Source organism: Ambystoma mexicanum, chromosome 2q, assembly GCF_040938575.1.
Source record: "Ambystoma mexicanum isolate Mex_15411 chromosome 2q, UKY_AmexF1_1, whole genome shotgun sequence".
NCBI classification, from domain to species: Eukaryota; Metazoa; Chordata; class Amphibia; order Caudata; family Ambystomatidae; genus Ambystoma; species Ambystoma mexicanum.
Genome location: NC_090924.1, coordinates 491,506,851 through 491,526,397, shown reverse-complemented (window position 1 = coordinate 491,526,397; position 19,547 = coordinate 491,506,851). Strand labels below are relative to the sequence as shown.

The window sequence follows — 19,547 nt, the reverse complement described above, 5'->3', positions numbered from 1 at the left end:
CCCACATTGCAACCCGGGGCATAGTGGAGCGCACATTCGGAGTGCTCAAGTCACGTTTTCGCTCCCTTGACCGTTCTGGCGGGCAGCTGTTATACGCGCCCCCAGTAGTGTGCAGGATCAGAGTGGCAGCATGTGTCCTGCACAATGTTGCAACACGCCGGGGCCTGCCCGTGGACCTGGTGGTGCCTCCACATCCCAACCACATGCACGCCAGCTGCGCATGGGAGAGGAAAGGGCATGGGGTGAGGCAGCCCGTACGCAGCTGGTGGCTAATTACTTCAACTAAAATCACACTCCTGTGGAGTGCACACAGCCCTGGCACATACCATCTGACAATCAATGATGATGACATAAGGGACACTCAACTGTCACAACCATACCAGCCTGAGATTGGTCACCTGGAAGTGTTACATTGTGTGCATCCCTACTTACACAAACACCACCAATGCTGTGTCATCAAAAGACACACTTCTATGCTATTAAATTCATTACCCCCTTGCAAAATACACCATGACAACAGTGCCATGTCATCCAACCCCTCCCCAGCACCGCCACCCAACACACCATGGCATGTCATGCTATGTGAGAACAAACAAAGCAATCCCCAAAACCTGACACAGGTGTCACAAAGTACAGTGTCCCTAATGGAAACTGGCCACACACAATATGCTCCCAGTAATGTAGAACTAAAAACACACATGACCAAATACTTACCAACAATACAATGCAGCTACACAACCTCAAACATAGCAAAAACATGACAGTACTAAGTTAAAGTAGTGGTAGTCTTACAACCTGATTATGCCAGCACACCACCCCCTTCCAACTGTACAGTGTTGCTGCCACGCAAATGTGTAAGTGCACTGCTTACAATATGAACTCCATCTCCAAAGTAGACGGCCTTGTGAATACATGAGGAATGAACCTGCTAATTAAGAGGAAGACAGGGATGCACAAGCACATATCAATACACCATGCAGTGTACAATACAACAACAATATCCACTAGGAATGTATACACAGTATTGACTACAGACTGCCCACACAGCTCATGGGAGTCCAACGTCACTGTGTAAGTCACTGTCACTTGGGCACACCCTTTGCAAGCCCATGGAAACGGGAAGCAGGAGGGGTGTGTGTCTCACGAACCCAAGCATCTAACCCAAACTCAGGACAAGCCTGCATGTGCCCAACTGGAATACAGTGGATGCCCACGGGAGACACACAAGGCAACACACTGTAAAAAAAAATCAAAAATCTAAAATCAAAAATCAAAAATGGCCATGTGGGGGATGGGGGGGCAACTAGGAGGTCCGAGGACAGGGTGCGCACCAACAGCCACCTGTGTGGATGTTGGGAAAAAAAAACAGCTCCATGGGCTCATGGCCTGCAAGGCTATGCCAATGTGGGAGAACTGCTGCTGTCGCTCTCATCACCCTCAGCTGCTGCATCAGGAGGTGGTGGTGCTATGGGAGTCAGCCCATGCAAAGCCCTGGTATGGTCCTCCATGGCAGCAAGCATGCGGGTGTGAAAGGTCTCGTTCTGTAGGATTATAGTGTGGAGATCCCCATGCAGCACCTGACGTGATGCCCGGATCTCCTCCCGAGTTGCCTGCATCTCAGCTGAGAGCGAACGTGTGAGCTGCTCCAGCTGCTATTCTGTCCTCAAGTTAGTGGAAGCCTCAAGGTCAACAAGAGTCTCTCTGAGGTGATGGAGTTCTACCCTCAGGGCTTCCCTGTGGCCCTGGGACTCTATTGATATCGATTGGCGTAGAGTCTCCAGTGCCGGCCGTCGGTCCCTGTTGGACGCCAACATGTCCTCCCTGTGTGATTGGCAAATGGAGTCTGTTGCCTGCTGTAGTTGCTCCATCTGCCTTTCAGGGGGGACAATGGAAGTGGCCACCCTCTCCATTGCTTGAGCCATCATCTCAACTGATGCTGCCTGTTGGGTTGCCATACCGTACATGGATTGTTCCCATGCGGTATTGCCTGGTGGCGTAAGGCCACTGCATCGGCGTGTACCACACCTGTTTGGGGCAAGGTGATCTGCGCTTTGCTGTGCCGGCACTAACTGAGGCTGCAGGACAGCATTCCCCCTCTGATCTGCTGGCCCAGGAACAGGATCAGATGTTGTGGAGTGTGACCCTGCATCCGTAACCGCCAAAGGCAGACTTACCAACACTGACATCCCCATAGAGGGTTCTACCCCTGGTGCAGGTGGGTTGGACAGAACAGAATCCCTGCCAGAAACACTTACCTGCGACGGCACATAGGTTTCATCATCCGAATCAGCACCTGAATAGAGGTCTGGGGAGGTGCACCCAGAGACACCCCTGGACAGAATGGTCTGCAGCAAGATTGGGTTCTCACGCACCACCACACCACGTCCCCCACTGGTGCCCGGTCGTGCCTGAGATCCTTCCTGGGTCTGCACCATCTATTCAACCTCAACAGCATCAAGTGCATCATCCCCTGCAAAAACATGAAAGACAAAAAATGGAAACAGGCATTAGCATCATAGCACACAAATAGGCCTGACAAGCTACAGAACCACTACATGATTTACACATGTCCCACATGACTATAACCCTCCCATTCATGCACTGGGGAGGCAAAAGGCAGACACTGATGACACCAAGATGGATGAGCAACACATTTGCTGCATGCTGGGTAGCACTGCCATCACACATTGGCCTGTGAGTGGCATGTCCAATACATATACATGACACATGCCATCACACAGATGGCATGTACCATAGCCATGGTACATTCCACAAGTACATCCATATGTCAGTGAATGAGTACTGTCAGCCATCCATGTGAGATGGACATGATGAAATGAAAAATGCTACATAGTGTGACAAAATAGGCATGTGCCACACACTGCAACACATCCAGTGTACAAAAATACAGTGATTGCAGGCCGATGTACACATCAATGGTTGTGCACTTCAACATGACAGGAAACAACTATCATGTTCCACATTCAAACAGGCCCCTAAAATGTATGTGATCAGGCCAATACTCAATCAGCCTGAATGGTCAAATCATTCACCTAACAAGGTAACTCATGTGGGCCAATGTGGGGTTCATCGCTGACAGAAGCATGTCACAAATGTGACAATAGGGCTGAGGAATGCGTAGCAAAAGTGGGAGAATTGAAACAATCAGCCTGAACGAACACTGAAAAATACAAACAATGTTGTTGCAAGATGCCACTTCAAGGGCAACTGCCGTAATGTTGCGCTAAATTACTACTGTGGGCAGAAGGGATACTGTCACACCCAAATCCAAGGCCGCTGAATGTTTTGGATGAAGCACATGGGTGACCCATACCACTCAGGCACACACACCCTCACCTGGCACTCAATCAGAACCCGTCACCCAAACAACATACACATGCATTACACACACATGCATGGGCACTCACTGGACAATGCATCATAATCAGGTAGTTCTCCCACACCTTGGATCTGTTCCTCTGTGATGAAGGCCCCAGCAACAGACTCATGTTCAGTGAGTTCCTCTTGTGGAGACCCACCGCCAGTCACCAGAGTAGCGGCATGATTTGAGGCCAGCTTATTCTTTGCTCTGCGTTTCAGGTCATTCCACTGCTTGTAGCAATCATCAGCTGTGCGCCTCACAAATCCAAGGGCACTTATGCAGTCGGCGATGATCTGCCAGTGTGTCTTACGTTGACCAGGTGTGGTCTTGCACCCTGCAGTCACCAGCATTTCGTGGCTATGTGCCGACACATAGGACACAAGTGCATCAAGTTCCACCTCATTAAAGCAAGGCTTCCTTGAGGTACCGGAGTGTGTAGCCGTGTCTGGGGTCTCAGCCTGTCCTGCCAGAGCACCCTTCTTCCTCTTCATTAAAGGTGGAGCAGAGCCAGAGTGGCTTACGCCGCTCTGGTCAGTAGGGGCAGAATCACCGGTGGACTGGGTAGTAGGAGTGTGGGAATGCACAATGACCATAGGTCTTGAAGCAGGCATTGGTTGCAGGGTAATGTTGGTAGGGGTAACGTCAGTTTGATGGACCTGGACTGACACTGTCCTGGCTGGGAGAGTCAGAGCTGGGGCGGATGGAGCTGCAGCTGCCCCTGCAGCCTCCCACCCTGCATACTTGGGGCAGCAGATGACATAGCATGCCCCAGATCCACGTGGCTTGGTGACAACAACTTGCACCGCCACACGTGGCCTAGACTTGCTGACCTGGAAGTCAGCCAGGGAGTCATCCTGTGCCAGGTCAGGTGCCACAATGGGCTGGTCCAACAGGGGCTGAGCTGGGATGGTGTCAGCCACGTTTCCCTCAACCATGGGGGGGCATGGGTGTCCCTGATTGTTCCTCCACACATGGGGGTATAGGGGCACCTTGCAAATCCCTGCCACGTCCCCTACCACGCCCACCACGCCCACCTTTTGAAGGTCGGCCACCTTTGCCTCCCTTACCGCTTGGTCGCCTCCCAACCATGGCACTGATGTTGTTGTGCGTATGGGAGTTGCAGTAAACTATTGTCCTGGGCAATTGGGGGTCAAAGGGGTAGGATACTAGATGGAATTCGTACCCTAGTGCTCTAACAAGGCTGTCTGTGACCCCTGGGGGAAGATGACGGGTCACGCAACGCACAGGCAGCCCAAAATCAAAAATTAACGTGCACGCAACCCCTTGTAGACCACGTGCATGAAAAAATGAACCCGCACTACGCTGTGGCACCCAGAAACATAAAAATAAGCGTACGCGTAATACACACAGCCTACAATGACCTCTGAAGGGGAACGCAACACACAGGGCAAGCACAGTTGCTAAGTACGTGGGGAACTCACTGTCTGCCTGGAAAAAGAACGTGAAAAATATGCGTGTGTGCGCGTTGGCAACACCCCCGCCAAAAGGAGAATTGTACGCTGTCTGAGTAGACAGGACAAAAGGAGAAGTGAACTCTGTTTGAGGAAACAGGCCCAACAAAAATTCTGAAAAGAGCTGTCAGAGGTAACAGGTAGTACAAACTAGAAACGCTGTGAAGTAATCGCGTGTGAACTGACAAGAAGTACAGATTTCACCCACTTGCTCTCCACGAAAAGCACGTACAAGGAAATGGCGTCCTATACGTAGCTTTTAAACCGGCCCACACGTACACGTCAGATACGCGTACACGCAATGACACTCAGATGTGCAGTTTTTCCACATGTGCTCTGTCATCACGTGCTATGAGGGAAACGCCCTCGCGTGTACTGTAACTTACGCGCTAAGGGCCTTTGGTCCAATGAAATCACGTGCGTGTGCTGACGTGCTTACGCGCTAAGGCCCTTTCCTCGAACTACACGCTGATGTATCAAGCTGGCCACGCGAAAACACACGGAAGACCACACTCCTGCCCAGAAGGCCGAATTACTGCCCCCCAGAGCCCACTCCCACCTGCCATCTGCTGCTGCCTGACTGCCTGCTGCCCATGTGCCCTGCCCTGCCATTTGCTGCCTGCACGTCAGCCAGGGGTGTAGTTGCTGTGACCACCCCTGCTGGAACTGAAGACTCCCGACTGGGATTCCATCGCTCCACAGCCCAGGCGCAGGACACAGTTGCCCACCCACTCCTGCCTCTGGGGTTGCCATGTCCAGCACAACACCATCTGGCAGCACTGGCAACCCCCAGTCAGAGAGGCAGAGGGCCACCAGCTTCACTGCCACCGAAGTTGGTGTCCTGGTGGAGCAAGTCCTGGGGCAGTATGATGCCCTCTTTGGAAGTTTGCACGCCGACAATGAAGGACGGACCAGGATCTGGATGGACATCGTGACTGCCATCAACGCGGAGGGGGTGGCAGTCCACGACTTACATCACGTCAAGAAGCGCCTGGATGACTTCAGGTGCAGGACCCTCAACAAGGCCCGGCGCCTCGCTAAGGTAGCGGATGCCAAGGGGCACCGGGGCCAGCTGTTGAACCATCAAATGAGGGTCCTGGAACACATATGCCCACCCCTCTACATCCAGATCCTTGAGAGGCAGACCCGTCTGGAGTCGAGCGGTGTCATGATCTCTGCTTCCAAAAGGTCAGGGTTTTCCCAACTCCCTTGGAAGCAGATCCATAACCCAGGTTCCGAGTGCCAACCAGTCCCAATTGGGACCTTTTGGACCCAGTCCTGGCGCCAGTGGCACCAGGCTCATAAATATGCCCAGTCCCAGCGCTGGAAGCGCCGGGCTCATAATGCTTGGGTGGACTTACCTGCAGCAGACCATGCTGCTTACTTGCCTGCCAGTTGAGCCTCTGATCCTCTTCTGTTTGGAAACTACTTTTCCTGTTGGGTGGGGCAGGAGCCACTTCCTAGGTTCAGAACACTGGAACTCTTCTGGAAAGCAGGAACTCTTTTCTTACCTAGGCGTGGCTGTGGAAGGAGACACCTAAGCACTACAGGAGGCTATTTAAACCACACCCGATGGATGAATCTTGCTTTGTGTTATTCTGCATCCTCTGCAGCAGAACGCTCATCGTGTCTTCTGCATCTGATCCTGGGCCTAAGGAAAAAGGCTTACCATCCTGAATCCAGTCTTCAGCAACACCTATAAAGACAAGAAAGAACAGGTTAGCATTACGGTCTTCAGTGACAGCTCTTCACTTACCTGGTCCATCGGCTGTCACCAACGCCTCGCGCTGCATTCCGACATCTGAAAGACAAAGGCTTACCTACTCTTCGTGCGCTCCGGAGGTCTTCACACTGCATTCCGGCATCTGAAAGACAAAAGCTTACCAACTCTTCGCACGCTCCGGAGGCCTTCGGCGCTGCATCCCGCATCTGAAAGACAAAACAAGGTGTGTTTAAAGACATTGGGGAACTTTAATACTCATGTGCCATTACTCCTTTCCACATCTAACCCAGTGGGTATTCCGGCACCCTGCAGCCGCTCCGAACTTGTACCTGCAAAATAAAAAGACAGTTAGAGCGCATCGTGAAGCAGGCAACAAGCGCTTACTTACGTGCTTCCAGGCGCTTCTATTCATCACACGGGCTCCATCTTCAACTCACTTCAGCCCGTCATCCACCATCGCCGGAACCCTGCAAAACAAGAGACATCATTACTAAAGACTTTAAAGACATTAGAATTACTCGAAACTTACCGTTCGTGCAGTAAACGACGGACAGCAGTCCTCTGAAGTCAAGAGGCCTGCTCCCCTTATCCAGTGAAGAAACTGGTTACAGCACCCTGCCCCGAGGCAGATGGAGAGCACGGCGTTCACTTACCTAAGACATCTTACCCTTCGAGTCAGACATACAGTGCCCAGAGGTCCAGCCCAAAGAGCCAGCCATGTGTTACACATCACCTTTGAAGATACGGTATACGCCCAGTCAAGACCGGCGCCTCTACGGGAATCAGGTGAGCGTTACAAGCGGTAAGTGTACATGCATGTTGATAGTACGCTGTGCGTGTCGTGGTGTGCCAGTAGTGTGCAGGTTGCACATGTGTTTATGTAGGGCCATGTAGGGATGTGTATGAACATGGGCGTGAGGCTGCCACATGTGAGTCCTCTCAGTTGTGAGACACATTGATGGTGTATGTGTTGGTAAGCATGCTGGGCAAATGCAGGTGTGGGAGCACACATGTTTGAATTTCTGTGTATGTACAGTGGCATGGTTGTGGCATGGATGGTGGTTCATAATGCATGTATCTGCACTGTGTACATGTGCGTGTATGTGTATCTGACAAGTGTGCAACTGTGATGCAACATGGATGCACGTGACACTGATATGTAGAAGGATGAATGGTAGATGTGACATGAATGGCAATCTCATCACTGCAACAGTTGGAGGAGATGTAGACATGCATGTTAGTGTGGTGGCGTGTGTGCATGTCTAGTGCACGCCTTGTGTTTCATGTGATGTCAGGCTCACCTTTGGCTGTTCATGCTGTTGTATGTGTATGGATGGTGCTGCTTGGTGCAATATTGCTGTTGAAATGTTCATGTGTGTGAGTTAAAATGACATGTGTGTCGTGGAGTGTGATGCCGTGTCTGTAGTTAAACAATGCCACTCATGTGCAACTGTCATGTGTGTATCAGTCCATTGTACAGTGCCCTGATGCCTGTGTTTTATCTCTCCCTGTCTGCAGCGTCAACTGAAGAAGAGGGTGGAGAGGGTGCTGTGGAGCACAGTGGCAGGGATCATCCCGCCAGCCGGAGATGCCAGGCCCGGCTCCCCTCCCAGGTTGTCATCTTGTCGGGGAGTGAGGAGTCCGGTGCTGCGTCCCAGGCCACAGCTGCCGAGGGAAGGTCCAAGAGGCAGAGGTGGTCGGAGTTGGACTCCTCGGCAGCAGAAGGGGCAGCTGAGACCCCACAGGGTCCGACGGAGGAAGATGGCACGGACTCATCCAGGTTGGTGGGGGGTTTGGTGAAGGAGGAGGCCGTGCAAGGGACAGACACGGGGTCTGGAGGTGGGGATTCCACTGGTGCTAATGGTGCAGTGCAGGGACAGGAGGCAGCACATGCCACCGCGGAGGTGCCTGTTTGTAATCCTTTCCCCGATCCTCTGACTCCATCATCTCGCACCAGCTGGGATGCCTACGTCCAGACCCATTTTCAGGGAGGGGATCCGCTTACAACAACTGGCCTTCCTCTCTCTGCGGACGTGGCTATCCGGGACCGGGTTGAGCCTGTCCTAGGTTGGGTGGTGTTGCGTCAACAGGCCATGCGAGGTGACCTGCAGTCTTTTCATGAGGAGACTGCACGTCATCTCGAATGGCTCGTTGACCGCGTTGACCTACTGGGTCAGCTCACCAGGGCCAGATTCCTCCGTTTGCTGGACCTTGTTCCGACCCCCTCCTCAACTGAACCCCCTATGCGCCAGTCATACTCCATGCCATCTTCCCACCCATGTATCACCTGGGTACCCTGTGGAGCTGCCTCTGACCCTGCGGCCAGGCTGGTGGAGGACACATCCCTGCCACAGTTGGGAGTCGGACGTCCAGCAGGGGTGGCCACATCAACAACTGCACCCCAGCTGGAGGAGGATGTGCAGGCAGCAAGAGCCAGGGCACAGGCAGAGGCACAGCAGCAGCAGCAACAAGGTGGGAGCAATGATGGCTCGGGGTCTTCGTCATCGGAGGGGCAGGCATCGGCCAGAGGGCAGGAGGACCCAGGACTGGAAGTGTCTTCCGTGTGGCAGTGGTTAGGCCATGCTATAGATGCGGAGCGGCAGCGGGCAGAAGAGGCATGGCTCACGATGGTCAGGGTGGAGAACTCCATGCGGAGGGCCCTGAGATGGGCAGAGTGCCTCGAGGCAACTCGAAGGGAGTTGGAACAGGCCATGAGTGCCTCCCTGCGGGACCTCGGGGCCAGGACAGAGACCCGCCTCCAGGCCATTGAGCAGGATTTCTATGATGCCCTGGCCCGGGACATCCAAAAGTGAGCCGTCGGACTAACCCGCTGCCATTGTAAATAGTTTTTAGAGTTAGGTTTCCTTTTCGTTTTCCTTTTATTTGTGGTCAATGGACAATGGCACACACATTTGTATATAGTTATATTTTTAGGTCATTTCTTAGGTAGGTTTCATTTGTTTAGTTGGGCTCATGGACCTTTTACATCGTTGGACAATGGATTGATTTTTCTGGGGATTTTTGCACATGGATTAATGAATTTTTATTTTGGACAATGGATTGTATATAGTTACATCATGGATTCATTTGGATTTTTTTTTTCATTATAGACATGGAGTAATGTTTTTTTTTTCAGGACAATGTATTGTAAATAGTTGGACTATGGATTGCTTTCGCATTTTTATTTATCATTATGAACATGAAACAATGGATATCTTTTTTTTACCTTTTTTGGGATTTGTGTTGGTGGAGGGAGACTGTTTTTCTTTCAAATTTTTTGCATTGCTTATCATTTTCATTCTTTCATCTTTTTCACATGCTTTTCATTTCAAGTTTGATATTTTGGTATGCTTTCATTTCATTTATTTATTTATGTACATAATACATTTTCATATTTTAGTTCCATGTGTGGGATTTGCTCATTGGGTTGATGCATGTGAAATTGTGGGTTTACAAAGGCAATGCCAACCAGTGAATGTGTGTGATGGACATGTGTTGATGTACATAGTTGAGTTTTGGTTTGTGTCTTGAGATAGGCATGTCAGTGTGGGGTGGATTGGGAAATCATTGCGTCTCAAGAATGGGGTGGCGTGACTTAGTATTTTTTGGTGTAGAAGTGGGCCATGACTGTGCATCTTTATTTCGTGTAGGGGGGACATGAGTGGGACATGAGTGGGGTCCTGCTGGCAGGTGCCCTGCACTGCTGGGGGGTGGGGGTGCAAGGGGACATGAGTGGGAGCCTGCTGGAAGGTGCCCTGCACTGCTGGGGGGTGGGGGTGCAGGGGGACATGAGTGGGACATGAGTGGGGGCCTGCTGTCAGGTGCCCTGCACTGCTGGGGGGTGGGGGTGCAAGGGGACATGAGTGGGGCCTGCTGGCAGGTGCCCTGCACTGCTGGGGGGTGGGGGTGCAGGGGGACATGAGTGGGGGCCTGCTGTCAGGTGCCCTGCACTGCTGGGGGGTGGGGGTGCAAGGGGACATGAGTGGGAGCCTGCTGGAAGGTGCCCTGCACTGCTTGGAGGTGGGGGTGCAAGGGGGCATGAGTGGGGGCTTGCCGGCAGGTGCCCTGCACTGTATGGGGCTGGGGGTGCAAGGGGGCATGAGTGGGGACCTGCTGGCAGGTGCCCTGTACTGCTGGGGGTTGGGGGTGCAGGGGGTCATGAGTGGGGGCCTGCTGGCAGGTGCCCTGCACTGCTGGGTGGTGGGGGTGCAAGGAGATATGAGTGGGGTCCTGCTGGCAGGTGCCCTGCACTGCTGGGGTCTGGGGGTGCAAGGGGCCATGAGTGGGGGCCTGCTGGCAGGTGCCCTGCACTGCTGGGGGTAGGGGTGCAAGGGGACATGAGTGGGACATGAGTGGGGGCCTGCTGGCAGGTGCCCTGCACTGGCGGGGGATGGGGATGCAGGGGGACATGAGTGGGACATGAGTGGGGGACTGCTGGCAGGTGCCCTACACTGCTGGGGGGTGGGGGTGCAGGTAGACATGAGTGGGACATGAGTGGGGGCCTGCTGGCAGGTGCCCTGCACTGCTGGGAGGTGGCGGTGCAAGGGGATATGAGTGGGACATGAGTGGGGGCCTGCTGGCAGGTGCCCTGCACTGCTGGGGGGTGGGGGTGCAGGGGGACATGAGTGGACATGCGTGGGGGCCTGCTGGCAGGTGCCCTGCACTGCTGGGGGGTGGGGGTGCAGGGGGTCATGCGTTGGTGATCAGTAGTGCAAGCTGACATGTGGCTTGGCTGGAGGGCATGCCCATGGTGGATGAGCTGCCTGCGGGACATGACATGGGGTGCAGGGTAGTCCCCTGTGTTGTCCCCAACCAAGTATTGCATCCACCCACATAGAAAAGGCAATTACATGATACGACCCCAATGGCAAGTATGTAAATGAACACATGTCCGTCACACACACACAATGGGTGCAAGTGAATGTGAAAACCCATATCATGACATGCATGAAACCAATGAGATAATACCACATCAAAGTATGAAGAAAAAAATGTATTAAACACAACATGAATGTAATCAAAATCCAACACACAACAATGGGAATAATAAAAGAAAAGCTGCATGTCCGTAAAAGAATAAAAAACAAGAAACCATAATCCAAAGAAATCCAAAAGATATGGTGTCCAAAGTCACAGTCCAATAAAGCAAATCCAAGGGAAAAAAGAAAGTGAAAACCATTGCTCCATGGGGAAAATAAAAAAAAGAGAATAAACCAATGGTGAACTATGTACAGATGAACAATCCAGGGTCCATGAGCCCAACTGATGAAATGAAACCTATCAAAAATGCTACCTAATAAAAAATGATATACAAAAACGTGGTGCATTGTCCAAGCGCAACCAAAATAAAGAAAAAACGAATGGAAACCTAACACTATCTAACTATATACAATGGCGTCGGGCACGTCCAACGGCTCACTCTGTGGTGTCCCGGGCCAGGGCATCAATCGAACTCCATGTCTATTTGCCGGAGGCGGGCCTCTGTCCTGGCCCCGAGGTCTCGCAGGGAGGCACTCATGGCCTGTTCCAACTCCCTGCGAGTTGCCTCGAGGCACTCTACCCGCCTCAAAGCCCGACGCATGGAGAACTCCGCCCTGACCATGGAGAACCACGTCTCTTCCGCCCGCCGCCGCTCCGCATCTATCTGCTGGCCCAACTGGTGCCACACGGAAGACACTCCCATTCCTGGGTCCTCCTGCCCTCTGGCCGGTGCCTGCCTCTCCGATGTTGATGGCCCCGAGCCATCATTGCTCCCACCTAGAGCCTGCTCCTGCTGCTGCTGTCCATGTGCCGTGTCTGATGGTGCCTGCACATCCTCCATCAGCTGGTCTCCAGTTGTGGTGTCCACCATTGCTGGGCCACCGACTCCCGACTGTGGCAGGGATGTGAGTTCCACCAAGCTGGCTGTCTTGGTCGGGCCAGGTCCACAGGGGGCCCTGGTGGAATCAGGGCCAGAAGACGGTGTGGAGAACGACTGGCGCATAGTCTCCGCAGTGGAGGAGAGGTCTGCCAGAGTGCGCGACACATGTAGGAACCCACCAACCAGGGCCCCTCCCAGCAGTGCCACATCACGACGCTGCTCTCCGTGATGGCGTGCGTTCTCTGCCCAGGAAGAACGCACGTCATCACGAATGACACACGTGCGCAACGCGACACCAACCAGGGCGGAGCCCATACGTTCGTGGGACCCCTCGTCCACAGGTAGTGGAGAGGCAGATGACATGGCACTCTCCCCTACCTGCGGTCGGGCCTGGGACGGGGCCTCCCTGCTGGTGCATGGTGGTGCAGTCAGAGGGTCAGGGACAGTGACATGCACAGGCCCCTTCGCATTGACCTGTACTGCCTCCTGACCCTGGCCCTGGACTGCACCACTTGCACCAGTGGTAGTACCCCCACCGGGCCCCATGTGAGGCTCAGTAGCGGGCTCCTCCTCCTCTGTGGAGACCACCAACCTGGATGTCTCCACACTGTCTTCCGCCATTGGAAGCCCCTGTGGGGGCTCACCCGGCCCTTCCGCCACAGCCGTTGTGGCAGACGCAGCACCAGCCCCCTCGCTCCTGGATGATGGTAATTCCTGGGAGGGTGGCTGGGCCTTGCATCGCCGCCCAGTGGAGGCATCCCCGCCGCTTGGCTCCACAGCGCTGTCTCCGCCCTCTTCTTCACTTGACGCTGCGTAGAGGTAGACATAGAACACAAGAATCAGGGTACAGTACAAAATACCCTAGAGAGGAAGCAATAACACATGAGTGGCACTGTCAAATGTCACTTCCATCCTGTCATTACACAACACATGGGTGAATGCACACAACACACATGCAGAAACAGTCCTGGCGCCTGCAATCAACATCAACATCCATGTAGAAGGGCCCCTGTAAACCAAGATGTTGCCTTCAAAGTCACATGCATCCATGGCGTTTCAAAGTCACACACACACTTCTGAGACACACACACACACACACACACACATGTGCACCATACATGCACATGGCATCAGCACCCATTCCTCACCCCCCCTTCATGTCCAGGAACAGAGACAGCCATGCTTTCATGTGCGCATTCCGCATAGAGCTCCCCATGTTGCATTAAAACACATGCACCAACCATGTGGTTCACACATAACTGGTCTCACATGCATGACCATGATGTCCCTGCACACACACATCCATACATGGCCTATGTCACACATACAGGCAAGCATCAGACTACCAGCACAGTGCAACATGCCCTGTCTCACACAGCAATGCTTGGCCACTTACCGCTCAACTCCAGACGGGTCTGCCTCCGAAGGATCTGGGCGTGGAGCGCTGGGCCTATGCGTTCCAGGACCCTCATCTGGACGTTACTCATGAGTGCCCGGCCCCCTTCCGCGAGGCGCCGGGCCTTGTGGAGGGTCCTGGACCTGAAGTCCTCCCAGCGCTTCTTGATGTGCTTGATGTCGCAGGTTGCCACCCCCTCCGCGTTGATGGCAACCACTACGTCGTCCCAGATCCTCTCCGTCCTTCCTTGTTGGCGCGTGATGTTCCAAAGAGGGCATCATAATGCCCTAGGATATGCTCCACCAGGACACCAACTTTGGTGGCAGTGAAGCTGGTGGCCCTCTGCCTCTCTAGCTGGGGGTTGCCAGTGGTGCCAGATGGAGATGTGCCCGACATGGCAACCCCAGAGGCAGGAGTGGGTGGGCAACTGGGTCCTGGGGCTGGGCTGTGGAGCGATGGTATCCCAGTCGGGAGTCTTCTGTTCCAGCAGGGGTGGACACAGCAACTGGACCCCTGCAGATGGCTGATGTGCAGGCATCAAATAGCAGGGCACGTGGGCAGCAGACAGTCAGGCAGCAGGAGATGGCAGGTGGGAGCGTGCTCGGGGCACTGGGGGGCAGGAAAATGGCCTTCAGGGCAGGAGCGTGGTCTTCTGTGTGTGTATGCGTGGCCAGCTTGATACGGAGTGATTTGGCACGTGAAAAAATTGCACGTCAGGGTGTAATTCGAAGGAAAGGCCCTTAGCGCGTAAGCGTGTCTGTGACGTATCGCACCTGGGCGTTGCCCTTTCGCGTGTAAAACTTCACGCGAACCCCAGGAATACACGTATCCCACTCGCACAGGGCCCTTTCGCATTTAAAACTTCACGCGAACCCCAGTTATACATGTACCCCACTCGCACAGGCCCTTTCACGTGTGAAACTTCCCGCGAACCCCGTAATACACGTACCCTGCTCCAATCACTTGTGATACTTCCCGCAACCCGAGTAATACATGTAGCCCGCTCGCACAGGGCCTATCGCGTGTGAAACTTCCTGCGAACCCCAGTTATACACATACCCCACTCACACAGGCCCTTTTCACGTGTGAAACTTCCCTCGCACCCCGAAATACACATACCCGGATCCAATCGCGTGTGAGACTTCCCGCAAACCTCCATAATACACATACCCTGCTCCAATCGCGTATGAAACTTCCCACGAACCCCAGTTATACACGTACCCCACTCGCACAGGCCCTTTCGCATGTGAAACTTCCCGCGAACCCCGTAATACATGTACCCTGCTCCAATCGCGTGTGAAACTTCATGCGAACCCCAGCTATACACGTACCCCACTCACACAGACCCTTTCGCGTGTGAAACTTCACGCGAACCCCAGTAATACACGTTCCCCGCTTGGCGTTTGCTGTTTGGCAGCCCTGTAAACTGGTCCAGGGTTAGCGCAGCCCTTTGCGCTGGATTGGGGATTTTGATGGCTTTTCCTTGCGCGAGGGTGTTCTTGGGGGCGTAACTGGCGCTGCTGCAGGGTCGCTGCACCACTCTGCGCCACAGCTGGTTTTGGAGGCTAAAATCCATGAAAACGCTGTGCGTGGAAATCGATTTTAGCGCACGCGGCTGGCATAGACATTTGCACGTGCACACTGTGCGCCAGCCGCGTGTGCCACTTGTGCATGAAATTCTATGCATTACCCCCTATATGTTTTGATTAAGATATGTTGAAAGTCCACCAGGGACACCCCTTCTTGTGTATATTAAGTGTTGATCTCGTAGCAAGGCCACTCAATGCCCCATAGCCAGCACAAAGAGCAACAGGCATAGGGGGCACCCCTGCCTAGTCCCCCTCCCCATTATCAAAGAATCTGATAGCCATCCATTCATAGTTATCCTGGCTCTGAGGGCATTATATAGGAGAGCCACAAAGGCAACACATGTTGAACACAACCCCATTTTATTAGAGCCAAAAATAAAATTGCCCATGCGACAGTCGGATGCCTTCTCGGCATCCAAAAGTACTGACACTCCTGGGACTTTCTGATCAAGTACATCGAGAACCCATATGTAGTATTCCCTCCAGGCAAAAAATCTGGATTGCTCAGCAAGAACTAAGCCATGCATAAGGGGAAGGAGTCTATTAGCCTGTAATTTAGCATAGATTTTGTTGTTAACATTAATAAGATGTATTGGTCGATACGATGCACATTCATCTGAGGGTTTCCACCTTTTATGCAGTAAGGTGATCGTTGATTCTCTAAGCGTTGGGGGTAGAATTTCCTGATTTATAGATACCAAATACATCCAAAGTAGCTAAGGAGCTAAGATATTTGCATAGGCCTTGTAAAAATCCATCGATAGGCCATTTGGTCCGGGAGCCTTTGACCCAGAAAAATTCATAGTTACCTCAAATATTTCCTCTATTGTTAATTCCTCCCATTGACCTTGAGTCAACCAATACAGCTGAATTTCTTCTAAATATTGCTGTGTACGTGCCTCAGAATGGGCATCTCTCAGGGCATACAAGTCGCTGTAAAATGCACAAAAGACTTCAGCAATGTTCAATGTCTCATATTTATACTCCCCGAATTGGTCTTTAATTAGGTCCATTGCTTGGGTTTTTTCTCTGATGAAAGCATGCGTGCCATTAGTGCCCCCAGCTTCTGACCTCCACCATATTGCTGTATAAGATGACTTGACTCAGATATTTTACTTCCCTCAACTCGTTGCTGTGAAAACTATCTAGTTCACGTCGAAAGTCCACCAATATGTGTTCGTCCCCGGTTAATTGGAAGTCATCTTCCAGTTCTATGAGCCTAAATTCATTCAATGTCAGTTCTCTCCTATACATCTGACGGTCTCCCATAACACCCCATGCAAGTCTACTGAGCCATCATTGACCGCAAAAAAGGATATTATCACATGGTGTATTTATGGTTGAAAAAAATCACGTCTTTAAGGGCGTCAGCTTTAAAGCACCAATTACCCCTCCTGTGAATCATTTCTGAAAAAGACCACTCCACGGTAATGGGAGAATTATCCGATAAGGTCCTCGAGAGAATCTTGCATTCCCCAAACAGGAGTGCTGCTGACCTCAAGACTAACCAAAAATCTATCTGTGAAACTGTGTTATGAACCCGCGAGTGAAAGATGTACCTCCTCTGTGCAACATGCTGCAGCCTCCAAATGCCAATCAAGCCATACATGGAGCATGTCTTCTATTTTTTGGCTGGCCTTAGTTTGCCGCATTAAGCCAGTATTCAACCTATTCATTACGGTATCTAAAGCTGTGTTAAAATCACCACCCCAAATCACCATAGAGTCCCCTTTTGAGGCAAAATTTATGAGCAGCCGGTCAAAGAACCCTGGTTCGTCCACATTTGGGGCCTATGTGCTGATCATCGTGACCCACATGCAGTCCAAGAGCTCATCTAACATTAATGCCCTTCCCTCCCGATCCTTCAAAACGTCTTGTGGATGAAGGAAGGAAGGAAGGATGGAGGGTTCTACTGCAGGGTACTCTGCCAGAATCGGGATAGTGGGTGAATCTGTGTGTGTCTCTAAGTGCTGAGCTGTCTCTATTTATGCTTATGATAAAGGGGTGTGTGTGCTGGTTTATCCTAAGCTCGCCCCTTTTACCGGGATTGGTCAAGGTCTTCTCTCTGCCTTGATAGGAGGAGAAAAACAGGGTGTCACCTTTCTGGTGTGGGTTTAAGAGGTCTAGAGTCCACCCTAGCCTCTTGAACACAAAATCGACTTTTGCCACAATACATATTTCCCCATGTGCAACCGCTATAACAATCATATATACAGATTACATATTTAGAGTAGCGGATACTCCTCAAAACCCCGTCGCTGTAGGATCTTGTGTCTGCTTTCCACCGAATTTCGCCCTTTTTATCAGGAACACAATGTCCAGTTTATCAGCAAATTTGTACATGTGTGCGCGTTGAACATGGGCATACATATATAAAGTTTGATACTTCTAGCCTAAATAATTTTTGGGATATGGATCGGTATAGAGGATACATAGCAGAGTGGGAATACACTCTGGATGATAAAAGGCGACCAGTTAGTGAACTGAAGCCATATGCATATAATCAAATCATTGGTCAGATGATGATATAATGTGTTACAATGAATTTTTCTCTTCTCTTTTTTTCGCTTTTCCGTTTTATTCTAAATATCACCTTGGACTGCAACAATCATTTGGTATGTGCAATTTACATATAATTCATTTTTTGATTTCTGTTGAATTTTACTCAATAATGATGAATTGGGAATGAATTACATTAACGTATAATGTTGTGATGATGGGATCTCTATTGATGGAAAAGTAGCAGTGTTAATAGCCCTGATGATGGACGGATGTCCGAAATGCATTGGCTGATATTATGGGACACTGACGAGTCAGGAATAAATAACGATACTTGAAAAATCATACAAGGAATCGTGAACTTATGATGTAGAAGCAAATTTAATGGTTGAAAGTTAATTGATTTGAATACTGATTGGAACCCCAGAAAGGGTCTTGTGATTGAGCTCATCCAGTAACGGAAGCTGTTCGTTCCTACTCTTTTGGATTATGCTATAACCTTGTGCCTAGGCTAAAGGGTGAGCTCCCATACAAAATGTGAGAAACAAATGAATTGGTGAACTACCTAAAGACTTAGCGGTGCCCACCCTACCCCAAAATCCTTTGTGAATGTTCAGCCACAAATGGCTGTTTGTCTCCGCCTCCTTCTGTCTCCCTGCAGTTCAGAAGCAATCTCCTCCCTGTTTCTCCTGGGCAGAGGCCATTTACGACCCTTCACACTTAGCCTTTCCTTGAGCTGGAGGAAGTCCATTGCCTTCTTCTCCACTGCAGCCCAAATTCTTCCCCCACCCTATAATTATCGCTTAGGTGTGATTTCCTGGTGAAGAGAAGCTGGAAGGAGAGCTGTTATTCCAGTTTGGGTGGCTTTTATTCAGGCTTACATTTAAATGTTAATTCTGTTGCATTTTTTCTTGGCTTAAAAATAAACTTGCGATTTCAAACTAGCAGCTAGAACACTTATTTCAGATTCTAAACCAAGGGATTAACAATTACAACATAGGTTACTTCCAGGAACAGGCCACTTAGATTTAAAACTTTTGGTTTCAGTTATACCGGTTTTTAAGTTTATCATGCAGGCTTCTGACAGCTGTCATTCAAGCGGCCGAGGGTATTGCGCCCAGATTTTGACAGATTTCACAGGCAGGCAACTTTTGCTGTGGATGTATCTTTGATACGTTTAGCTTTTCAGAACATTGTATGTTCACCATGATTTCTTATACTAAGTGAATTGTAGCACCGAGCAAGAATTTTGGATGTTTAAGGGTGTTTTGTACCGGCATTCTGCAGTTTCAGCAACAAAGAAAAAAGATTTGAAGCAAGATTTTGGGGTTTCCTTTAGCAGAGCACTGCTTTTCCCTCTGTACCCTATTTTCACTTGGGGTGGAGCCCAGTGACATGATTCAGGAGTGATATCTCTGTTCTACCACTGACAACATGTGTGGTAGATTGGGCCGCCATCTTTTTGTGTTTTGCACAGTGCGATTTTCAGTGGTTTTGGTGCGCACAGGGGTTTTGCTGCCATTTTGAAGTTTCTGGCACCATCAGAACACATTGATGCCGCATGGAAGTGCAAAAGTGGGTTAAGACATCCCACAGAGCCCCCCTGCCAATTTAAGTTTGACCCCC

The 19,547-nt window shown here is 51.2% G+C and overlaps 1 long non-coding RNA gene across 1 annotated transcript in view; it reads left to right on the top strand.

The window, feature by feature from the left end:
• The window catches only part of LOC138568980 (uncharacterized), a 131,382-nt gene extending 112,551 nt beyond the window's left edge, over positions 1-18,831 (top strand). The window contains exon 3 of the long non-coding RNA XR_011303035.1: positions 18,166-18,831. This is a non-coding gene — a long non-coding RNA (uncharacterized lncRNA). The remainder of the gene's footprint in view (positions 1-18,165) is intronic.
• The last annotated feature ends 716 nt before the right edge of the window (positions 18,832-19,547 follow it).